Below are 12,719 nucleotides of genomic sequence, written 5' to 3' on the forward strand. Positions count from 1 at the left end.
CTACGCTCTCGATCTACAGTCGTTTATACGGTACTTAAAGCTGCTCGTAGTAGGGTTAAAAGCGTAAAATTGAAGAAACTTTTCGCGATACAAAGGTTGTGTATAGTTGGAGTAATAACTTCATAAATGTACGAGATGTGAGAAGTAATTTTATTTTTGTGAATCTTTCTAATAATATTAAATAACAAGGCAAACAATCATATATTGAAATTGTAATTATGTGCATTCTTTTTTTATGTCAGAGAATAAAATTCTTAATAAAACCGAGATAAATATTTTATAATTGGAAAGTTCAAAGTTTGTATTAAACGTTAGCTTATAGAAAAGTAATATTATAGTATAAAGGACTAAGTAATTGATAAAAAAGCTTGGGTGTGAATTATTGCCCTAACCAGCTTGCTCTTCTAATAATTTTAAATGACAATGTGAGACGGTGTTAACAAAATAAACACCCTAAGATTGTTGAGACTAGGAAGCGTTTGGAAACCTCGTAACGTTAGTTTTAAGTTGGCGAACGAAGTTATTACCATCCCCTTACAATTATGTAAGCATATTATATGAATGAATGCCTCATAAATGCCATTGATAGGCCAACATGAATAAAGAAGTTTTGAATTTGAATTTGAATTGAATTTACGCTAATATTAGGATATTATGCGATGTATGTATATGTGTTAGTATGCGATGCGAAACCACTACTTATAGAGCGACTAAGGTTTTTTTTTTGTTATTTCAATTTATTTATTCATCAAAATCAATAATGATTCATTTATAGTACAAGATTTTAATATGAATTATTTAATGTAATGTACGAATAAAAAGCGCCACCGTTTTTAAAATAGAATATAGACATAGTTTTCTAAGACATAATCAATTTAATAACAGTTTATTAAAAATTTAGAAAACCCCCGATAATAATATGATAGACAACCGATTGGCGCAGTTGGCAGCGGCAGGGTCGCTGAGATTTCTGAGTCCAAGGCGTAGGTTCGATTCCCACAACTGGAAAATGTTTATATGATGAACATTAATGTTTTCCAGTGTCTGCGTGTTTATATATACTAGCTGATCAGTGCAACTTCGTTGCACCGAATCGGTTATAACAAAACACAAATAAAACGACATTTTCTAAAAATGAATCCTGGCTAGATCGATTAATCGCCCCCGAAACCCCCTGTATACTAAATTTCATGAAAATCGTTGGTGCCGATTCCGAGATTCCAATTATATATATAAGAATTACTCATTTAAAGATATAAGATATTATAAGTTTTTATTGATATTATTTATAAATATATTTATCAGTCATCTTAGTTCCCATAACACAAGCTACGCTTTCTCTGGGGCTAGATGTCGATGTATGTATCGTCTTTGTGTATTAGTTTATTTATTTTACCCATATTGAGGGAGCTGTGAAAAAATGTAATTCACCATTTTGTGGTGGCGGCCATCTTGGACGAATTTGGACGCGCACACACACATACACAAACACTCGCGCGTAAGCACACACGCATACACGGTACAGATCATAAGATGGTAGTGGGCTAACCTGTTACCTGTAACCTAAGTAAGGTAGTCTTACACCTAATTGGTTTTCACGCGACATCGCACCGGAACACTAAATCGCCTTTGTCGGTAGGGTGGTAACTAGCCACAGCCAAAGCCTCCCACCGGACCAGACCAGAGGAAATTCAGAAAATGTAAATTCCCAAACTGCCGGGAATCGAACCCGGCATCTCCTACTTAAATTCATTGCGCCAAGAAGATCGTCTAAAGAAGATTTTTTGGAGGTTTGCGTCGGAGGTAAATAAATTTCAAATTCATATTAAAGTATTTGAACCTGCAACTCTGGCAATGGCCGCATGTTACATCATCATATTATTATTTTCGCAACCCCTTCAATTTCTAACTATAGTAATACTTCTAGAATAATTAGAAACGTGAAATAGAGTAGTGGAAATTTTGAAACTGGATTTCTCATCTAAGTGTTATAAGACGTACCGTATAAATGTAGAACAATCAATTCAGTGGAAGGTAAATTATAATTGACATTTTAAAAATTACTAATTTATTTGTTTGCGTTGTTGTTATAAAATCAACACGCATCTACGAAGCGTTTTGCTCCCTCCTTCCGAAGCCGCTCTGAAAATCTGGCTTCCATCTTCCCTTATGCCTATAATTTAGGTTCCTTAAAATCAAGAGTGAATAGGCATCTTGTTGGCAAGTACGCTCCCAGTTAGACCGCATCATGAATTATCCTTAGATATGATTGCAGTCAAGCGCTGGGCTTTGTATTAAAAAAAAAGTAAATAGCATAAAATATGCAATAAGTAAATGGAAAACCCTGGATAATTAATAATTAATAAATGTATTTACATTTTTTTTTTGATTTACCAACTGTTTACCCAAAACTTAAGAATGTTGTACGTGATTTATATATCTCATATGCAAATTAAGACGATTTAGGATAAAGAAAAGCATGATTTTCATACAAATTAATTTATTTACTAAAGTTACAAATTACAGAGTACTGAATTAAAAAATCTTATTTACTAACACGTGTACTAGTTTAATGTTAGAAATAGAATATAATGGTCATACCCCACTTATGATGTAACATTTATTCGTAAGACGTATTAGCATTTTGACCACTTGCCTTTGACCCAATGGAAAAGGGTATTTATTTATTTATTTATTTATTTATTTAGGAAAACCAACCGCTAATACATTTTTTCTTGTCCAAGTTTTTACGTTGAGAGCTAAGTGAATGTTCAGCTTATTACAGGTTTTCACAACGTTTACAAATAATTTCAAAATTAATTACATTTTATATATAACTGCATTACAAAATAAATGTCTAAAAATATTTTACTAATTAATAATGTTAAAAATATAAATATAATTAAAATTCATATTAAATTAAGAATTAAATTAATAATTAAAAATAAAAATATGCTCCCTAACCCTAATATAGTGCAAGCGCACCCCTATTTCAATAGAATCGTAGCATAAATTCCGATAATAACACTTCATTCCGCTCTGTACTGCAACAATTTCAAATCTCTATGAAAGGGCTGTACCTGCAGCATTGTTAACACAGGCAGGGGACAAAAATTATGTCTCCCGATTATATCCCCTGACAAAGGGTAAAATTAACGTGTCCACCAAATCAAGACAACAGAGAATAGGAGAAGTTTGCCACAATTGATATTACACGTATATTTACTTGGATATTATTTGCGCCCGTGCACCAGTGCAGTATTGATAAAGGTGTGGGATAACATAAAATGTTGTCCTTTCCCAGGTGAGAAAAATGTCTCCTGCCCACGCTGTATGTACAAATCGCTTTAGGCAGATTTTCGCACCACATAATTACCGCTTCCGGTCGCCGCTACATTTGGCATGCATAAAATATTTCCATACATTGGTTTCGCTGACAGTTACTCCTCATGTAGCAAACGACGTAGTGTTGTGCAGTACTAATTATTGTTTTGCGATGTCATAACGAGGACGTAGTGTAAGGTGAATAGATAAGTTTTGAAACAAATTAAACGTGACTTCCGATGAATAAAGTTTATCTAACTATGTCGTTCGAATGACCAATGTCGGTCGTCCAATTTATCGATGCCTTAGATAGCAATGTGGTAGATATCGTAAAGAATTTGCTCTAATTTCAAATTATTACAGTTCAAAGTCTGTCGTTAGGATGGAGTCTTAATCCCTAATGATGAAGGTTTCATTCGCAAAATGTGTAGAAACATTTTCACGTCTATTGAGAAGTTAATTGCCAATCATCCGGCATTAAGCCTGTTTGCAGGTATACGTAGCTACATACTTAGCCTTTTGCATGCGAAGAGTGGAGAATGAGGGACAAATGAGTATTTGATTGCCATGGCTATTATCTGAGTAATTTGTGTGATTGAAGCTGTGGGGGTTTCAATTCGAATTTGTAAGAAAGTACTTTATTACGGTTCTGCTTAGGGTACCGCGAGTTCACCAATGAGACTATTACTAAACCTCAGCTGTCCGTCTGTCCGTCAGCGGACTACACCTTCATCATATCAACCCATTACCAGTCCACTGCAGAGCACACAATGAGAAGAAGTTAAGGCTGTAGTTCACCACGCCAGCCCAGTCCGGGTTCATGGACTGTACCTTATAAACCGCAAGAGATAAGCTGATAATTTCACTGAGTGTATAATATCGTTGCGGTAATAAATAACTCAAATTTTCTTTTGGTGATTTGTACTCAGTTTTTTAAAAGTCGAGGGCTAACAAATGATTGATTTGAGATTGCTCCGATCTATTCATTTTAATCTATCGAAGGTACTGTTCAATGCGAAAATTAATTAGCTTTTCTTTACGATTGATAAGAGGCTGCTGTTTTGAGTGATAAATCATAACATACTACTTATCTTAAAAACTGGCTGACTAACTACGATATGGATACAGAGCACACAATGGGCGGTTTTGTGTACTTATATTACTCAAATTTCTGTGCCGTTCATTTTGATTCCACATGGAATTCTTCTGCACTCGTAGTTCAAAATGGGCCGTAGTTAAGGGCCTTACAAAAAATGTGGCTTAACATCGTGTTATGTTTAAATAATACTGTAGTCGATATTAATACGTTTATTGAGCTTGGTAGCAAAACATGAAAAATTTGTATAATGAACATCGTAACAACAAATTTTACGATTATTTAGGATTTTAAAAACCGTCGCAAGAAATAATAGTTTCCCTGGTTTCTATGTCTATATCCAGGTTGCACAAAATCTCTATGCAGGTAGTTAAATTATTATGTACTAAGAATTTAGCTGCAAACTTGGTTTAACTTTTCTAAAAAAATGGTAAACCAATGAATTAGATACTTCTATATGGCACTTTGCAACGGGTGCTGTCTTTTAAATTATGACATAACACTGCATTACATTAATTTATTATTGCTACATTTATTTGTAAGGAAGAAAGAAAGAAAGAAAGAAAGAAAAATCGTATTTATTGTCACACATTTGTGTAACATTTACATTTGTGAAATAAAATAATTGTTAAAGTATAAAAATTAAAAAAAAAAATGTGTGACAACGGAGCTGGCTCAGTATAGCTGCAAACTAAAACGCGCAGCACTGGTTTTCAGCCAGCCCCATTATCTTCGTCGTCACTGAATCCTCGCAACTAAACAATAACAATAACAAAATAATCATAAAAAGAACAATAACATAGAATATAATATATAAACAAACAAAAGATATTTTTCATTAAAACAAACTTATTTACATCGAGAAATACAAAATCATCAAAGAGGTAAATAATAAACAAAATCAAAAATTATGAAATTAATAAACATGAAAAACTAAAAAAAAAAAAAGGCACTAATGCCCGTTTTAAACAACGAAAAACATGGCAATACCTAATAAGTTACGCCCAATAGGTATAACCTTTCACCGATCGATTGTCACAAGACAAATCATATAACCTAACTTTTCTATGATTCTTGCCACAAGGTGTGGTGTTTGTATTATCTTATTTTTAATTTTTCGTATAAATTTAAGGTTATAAAGTTCAAAACATCCGTAAGTGTCAGTTTACGAGTAACATAAACATTAGGCACCGCAGGATTGTAACTGTAGATGGTGCCTAACGTCGTTAGTGATAGGCTAAGAGTTGAAACTTTTATCCACCACCCGAATCACTAGGCATCCGATTTAAGCGTTTCCTAGGTTTAGGGAAACGCGCATAACTTAAATAAATACGAGTTGGATGCTTTTCGTGTAACTACGTCCATTTAGAGTTTCAAAACGGAGCTTTAAATTTTTCCACACATCTCAGCGCCAAATACAAAGGTCGCAAAAACGCTCAGTTTTCTTACATTTTCGTCTATTTCCTAATCTTATAAATAACTCTTATTAACTAACATGTGATGAAGAGCAATACTAGGAGTGCAGGCATACGCAATCATAATGCACTTAATATAACTCGGTAAAAAGTCTCATCAAAATGCTGACCCTATGGGCATAGGGCTTTTTTCTGATTCCAAGAAGACTGCGACATTAACATTACTGAAACCTGTGGAACACAGAAACTCGCACACACACACATAACTACACCTTTGTAGTAAATTAGCATATCTTAAAACTATACGACCGTTATAGAATAATAAGTTGTTTTAGCACATTGATTAATTATTAGCAATGTGCTCAAATATTAAATAATAATGTGCTAAATTCTTCGCATTGCATGATAACCAGCAGAGGTATTTGAAAGTACATTTTCGTATGTTTGTATTGTAATTTTTTAATGCTAACGCACAGCAGTTTTTATTCGCGCATGACTTTTATCACGATGTGTAACGCATGCGTTTATATTGAAGTGCGCGCAGAGGCGACTAAAAAGAATTGCCAGTGCGCTTAGCTTTAAAAATAGGTATATTTCTGTAAAGTAACTTTTTAATATTAGTACATTACAGCAGCAGCTAGCCACAGAATTAAGAACGTCAGAAACCGTGTACACGCTAATATTGAAGAAACAAAAACCCTTTAGAAGTTCCTGTTCAATTTAGCAGTTCACAGTAGGTAATTGATTTACCTCTAATGTTCTAAGCGTTTACCATAAACTGGGGCAAATGTGAAAGTTTGTAATCTAGCAACATTCCGTCGATTTTAAGTGAGAGAGGGGCGTTTCCACTGATTTCGGACACAAGGCACTTCATTCAATAACGGCTGAATGAGGTTTCTGCAAGTTTTTAATTCTTTGCAGCCAGCATAACAGACATTAGCGGAATAAACGAAATGGAAGCATTGTACGAACGTGAAAATCTGGGCTGATGCGAAACCGAGGCAAGTCCATCAATTTCTCGTTTAGTACTCAAAGGCTTGTATAGTAGGTACTTTTCTCAAACATGTTTTAACTTGAACTCATTTTATCAAGTACAATTACTTTTCAAAACCAATTAAGAACCACGAACAACAATAACTTTTTCCGCGTTAAAGTGTTCATTAACAGCTTTGTATATAAAAGCTTCGCTTAGTAATTCTTAAAAAACCTTCGATTAGTTACCTCCTTTGTTGAAATGTTTCGGAGTAAGAGATCGTTCCATTTTTAAACTGCCGGATTTTCATACAATTTTGCTGGCCGTTGCTCGCATGTATTTTGCGAGTACCTACAACAACTCGGATTTATCTCCAAGAATTTTGTTAAAATAATGCTCTTATTTCCAAGCATGTTTGAGAAAAATCATATATAGAAGCGCTGTTTTTAACAAAATTGCATGCAACACGGTTCATTTGTCTTGTACAGTTCTCACAGACTTCCATAATATGAAATTAAACTCGCTTTTTTACAATCACAAGTTTTTGCGCACTCAAGAGCAAGCATGTAGATTGGAATACAGCAGTGATTTCTCTGTTAACATATTTCAATGTTACATTTTCCATTCGCCATACTGTTTAAAAAAAAAATATTGCCTTTAATTATATATTAAAGCAATAATTTTATTTTTATTTTCTTGTTACGCAAAGCTTTCTAACATTGTGTGCTAGTCATAAAATAGTACAGGCCAGGGGTTGCCAACCTTTTTAAGCCAGCGGCGCACTTACAAGTTAAGAATCTGACACGGCGCCCGTGACTGATTTCTTGATAGTTTAAATAATAAAACTGTAATAAATGATATTTTTTAACAAAGAGTTAAGAAGAATAAAACTCCACCAACAATAACATGGCTGAGCTCGGTGATCTCCACGAAATGTTTCAAAGTGTGGGATAACGCTGTACAAAGACTAACATAAATTTATTTTACTTGATCATTTTTATCACAAAAGGTGCGCCTCGCGGTAAAACTCTGTACTTGATACAAGGTTGGGAATCCCTGGTATAGGCATTTACACATGAAACGATATATTAGATTGATATTTAGAGAACAACAAGTTAGTAAAGAAAAACAAACACTATTTAAAGTTTACTGGGCCCATTAGTCAATCTAAAACAAACAGACTTGTGCCTTTCTAACTTTTAGCTAGGTTATATTCACGCGGTCGCAGCATAAGGAATTGAGGAGATACGTCATATTCTATTAAATCTAGCGATTTCTTAGTTAAAGAGTCACTTATAATATTGTTAGTTGCGTATTTAATTTTACCTAAGTACTGACCTTTTGGTGAGAAGGTATTTCACTCGCAATACCAAATCTTATCACAAATCTTTTGTTATACCTTTTTATTTTACTGAGTTGAAACTGTCAAACTGATGTTTCATACATTTATAAAGCGTTGTTAATTATCACACACTGTCATTACCAGGTCAGGTATTTGACGCAACCACTGCCTAGGTCCGTACTATCAGTAGTTATCCCACGCAAACCAACGCGCATCGTTTTCACGACTTCTTTGTTAAACTGTTTTTTTAAATAAATACCGACTGATTTAAAACGGTTAAACTGCTTTTCTTAAAAAGTCATTTAACGTTATTAATTATCACACACTCATTACCAGGTCAGGTATTCCACGCAACCACTGCCTAGGTCCGTACTATCAGCAGTTATCCCACGCAAACCAATGCGCAACGTTTTCACGTTTTCATTGTTAAACTGTTCTTTGTTTAAATAAAATACCTACTAATTTAAATCTGTTAAACTGCTTTTTCTTAAAAAGTCATTTAACCTTATTAATTATCACACACTCATTACCAGGTCAGGTATTGCACGCAACCGCTGCCTAGGTCCGTACTATCAGTAGTAATCCCACGAAAACCAACGCGCATCATTTACACGATTTCTTTGTTAAACTGTGCTTTGTTTAAATAGAATACCGACTGATTTAAAACTGTTAAACTGCTTTTACTTACAAAGTCATTTAACGTTGTTAATTATCACACACTGTCATTACCAGGTTAGGTATTCCACGCATAACACTGACTAGGTCCTTACTAGCAGTAGTAAGCCCACGCAAACCAAAGCGCAACGTTTCCACGATTTCTTTGTTAAACTGTTTTCCTTTTAAATAAAATACCGACTGATTTAAAGCTGTTAAACTGCTTATTCTTAAAAAGTCATTTAACCTTATTAATTATCACACACTCATTACCAGGTCAGGTATTTGACGCAACCACTGCCTAGGTCCGTACTATAAGTAGTAATCCCACGCAAACCAACGCGCATCATTTACACGATTTCTTTGTTAAACTGTGCTTTGTTTAAATAGAATACCGACTGATTTAAAAGTGTTAAACTGCTTTTACTTAAAAAGTCATTTAACGTTGTTAGTTATCACACACTGTCATTAATAGGTCAGGTATTCCACGTAACCACTGCCTAGGTCCGTACTATGAGTAGTTATCCCAAGCAAACCAACGCACAACGTTTCCACGATTTCTTTGTTTAACTGTTTTTTGTTTAAATAATAAAACTTACTTAAATCTGTTAAACCTGCTTTTTCTTAAAAAGTCATTTAACGCTGTTAATCATCACACACTGTCATTAATAAGTCAAATATCCCACGCAATCCACTGTTTCGTAAATATTTCTGTTAAACTGTAATAAATTGTACAGTGCTTTAAAATTGTTAATAATGAAACACTATATTTACTAGTTTAAGTTAACCGGTTTTTTTTTTAATAGAATACCGACTGATATTCAACTGTTAAACTGCTTTTTCTTAAAAAGTCATTTAACGCTGTAAATCATAACACACTGTCATTTATAAGTCAGATATCCCACGCAATCCACTGTTGCGTGAATATTTCTGATAAACTGTAATAAATTTTACAGTCCTTTAAAATTGTAAATTATCAAACACTGTATTTACTAGGTCAAGACTATCCCACGCAAAACACTGTTGCGCGAATCGGTATTTAAAACTGTTTTTTTTTTAAATAGAATACCGACTAATTTTAAAACGGTTTAGCTGCTGTTTCTTAAAACGTCATTTAACTTTGTTAATTATTACACATTCACTATATCAGATATCCCACGCAATCCACTGTTTCGTAAATATTTCTGTTAAACTTTAATAAATTGTACAGTCCTTTAAAATTGTTAATAATGAAACACTCTATTTACTAGATTAAGTTAACCGGTTTTTTTTAATAGAATACCGACTGATATTCAACTGTTAAACTGCTTTTTCTTAAAAAGTCAAGTAACGTTTTTAATTATCACTCACTGTAATTACGAGGTCAAGTTTTCCACGCATACCACTGACTAGGTCAGTACTATCAGAGGTTCTTACGATTTCTTTGTTAAACTATTTTTTTTTTTAAATTAAATACCGACAGATTTAAAACTTTTAATGGGTCTATTTTTGAAAAGTCATTTAACGTTGTTAATTATCTCACACTGTCATTGCAGGGTCAGGTATCACACGCAGTCCAATGTTTCACTAATATTACAGTTAAACTGCTATTCAATTCACAGTTCTTTAAAATTGTTAATTATCACACACTGTATTTACTAGTTCAAGACTATTGCACGCAAAACACTGTTTCACAAATCGGTATTTTAAACTGTTTTTTTTTTTTAATAGAATACCGACTAATTTTAAAACGGTTTAGCTGCTGTTTCTTAAAAAGTCATTTAACTTTGTTAATTAGCACGCACTGTCATTACTAGGTCTGTTATCCCACTGTTTTACGAATATTTCAGTTAAACTACTGTTAGTTGTACAGTCCTTTAAAAATTGTTTATTATCAAACACTGTATTTTCTAGTTCAAGACTATTCTATGTGTTAAACTGCCTATGACTTTTCTTAATTGATTAGTGATTTTAAAACTGTGATAATGCTTCTTCTTAAAGAGTCCTTTAAAATAGTTAATTATAACACACTGCCTTTACTCGGTCAATCCCACGCAAACCAATGCACAAATATTTACGTTTATTAAATTGTAGTTTTTTTTTTCGGAGACTGATATAAAACTGTTAAATTGCTGTTTCTTTAACAGTCCGTTAGAGTTTTTAATTGGCACCAACTGTAATTACTAGTTCAAGATTGTCCCACGCAATCCACTGTTTCACCAATCTTTTTGTTAAATAGCTGTTTGTTAAAAAGCATCTAAAATTATTATTTATCAAACACTGTCATTACTAGGTCTATAGGTATCCCACGCAAGCCAACACGCAACTTTATTACGATTATCTGTTTATCTTTTGTTTTAATAGAATACTAATTAAAAATTGTTAAACTGGTTTTATTACAAGTTCTTTAATTTTTTTTATTATATCACACTCTGTCATTACTAGGTCTGTAAGCATCACACGCAAGCCAACACGCAAATTTATTACGATTATTTATTAAATTGTTTTTTAAATAATGTACTGATTTAAAATTCTTACACTGATGTTTGTTAAACATCCTTTAAGATTTTTTATTATATCACACACTGTCATTACTAGGTCTGTAGGTATCACACGCAAGCCAACACGCAACTTTATTACTTATTTTATTTTTTAATAGAATACTGATTTAAAATGGTTAAACTGATGTTTGTTAAAAAGTTCTTTAAAATTGTTAATTATATCACACACTGGCATTACTAGGTATGTAGGTAACCCACGCAAGACGACACCAAACTTTTTCTCAACTTTTTTTGCGTAACTTTTTTTTTTAAATTGAACACCTACTGATTTAAACCTGTTAAACTGCCGTTTCTTGCAAGTCCTTTAACTTTGTTAATTATCCGACACTGTCATTACTAGTTCAAGACAATCCCACGCAAACCACTGTTTTACGAATCTTTAGGATAATATACTGTTTCTTAATCGATTACTGATTTTAAAACTCCCAAAATCTTCTTCTGAAGCAGTCCGTTAAATTATTAACTATTACAGACTGTTTTTCCTGGGATATTATCCCATTGTATGTAAACACAGCACTTTTTCACGACACTTTTGTTCGCGTTCCTGGCGGTAAATCGCGCACGATAAATATCGTCTGCCAAGTTTGCACCGGTCAGGCTATGAAGAGACGTGCACACACTAAAATGGCAGCGCAGGAATGAGGGGTGTTTCGAGCCCCTGGCAACAGCGCACCCCACCTATCCCAACTTTCGTTAACTTTTTTATAAATTCCGATACGATAATGATTCCGAAACAAAACGAAACCATTTTCTTTTACTGTCCTGTTACAAATTAATTTTCACTATCATCATCATCATCATCATCATATAGACCCATAACACTGACCCACGACAGGGCACGGGTCTCCTCCCGCCCAGTGAGGATTGGTAGAATTTCTCAAAGGTGTGTGCACACCTTTGAGAAATTTATGGAGAATTCTCAGGCATGCAGGCTTACTCACGATTCTTTTCTTCACCGTTGCAGCAACGGACATTTTGATTACTTAAAACGCACATAACTTTGAAAAATTAGAGGGGCTTGCTGGGCTTCGAACTCGGCCTCCCGAAAGTTAAGCGAGCTCCTACTCACTAGGCTATCACCGCTTATAATTCATCATATTTTATTATATATATGTTTCATTTCCATCTTATATCCGCAGTGTAAAGTTTTATCCAATATGTAGGATTTATATGACACCAGAATCTATCCATCAGAGAATGTTGGATTTATTTTATGATCATGCTATTAACGTGCATTTCGAAGAACGTTTAATTATATTACCGTTGTCGTATCGTGCAGTCTAAAGGCGAGTCCACTATCCGCTCGGGTTCATATTTTGATCCGTAGCTATTATGAGTTACATATGCTTAATAATCGATAAAATCTGCCGACTCG

Source organism: Pararge aegeria, chromosome Z (assembly GCF_905163445.1).
Source record: "Pararge aegeria chromosome Z, ilParAegt1.1, whole genome shotgun sequence".
In the NCBI taxonomy this organism is placed as follows: Eukaryota; Metazoa; Arthropoda; class Insecta; order Lepidoptera; family Nymphalidae; genus Pararge; species Pararge aegeria.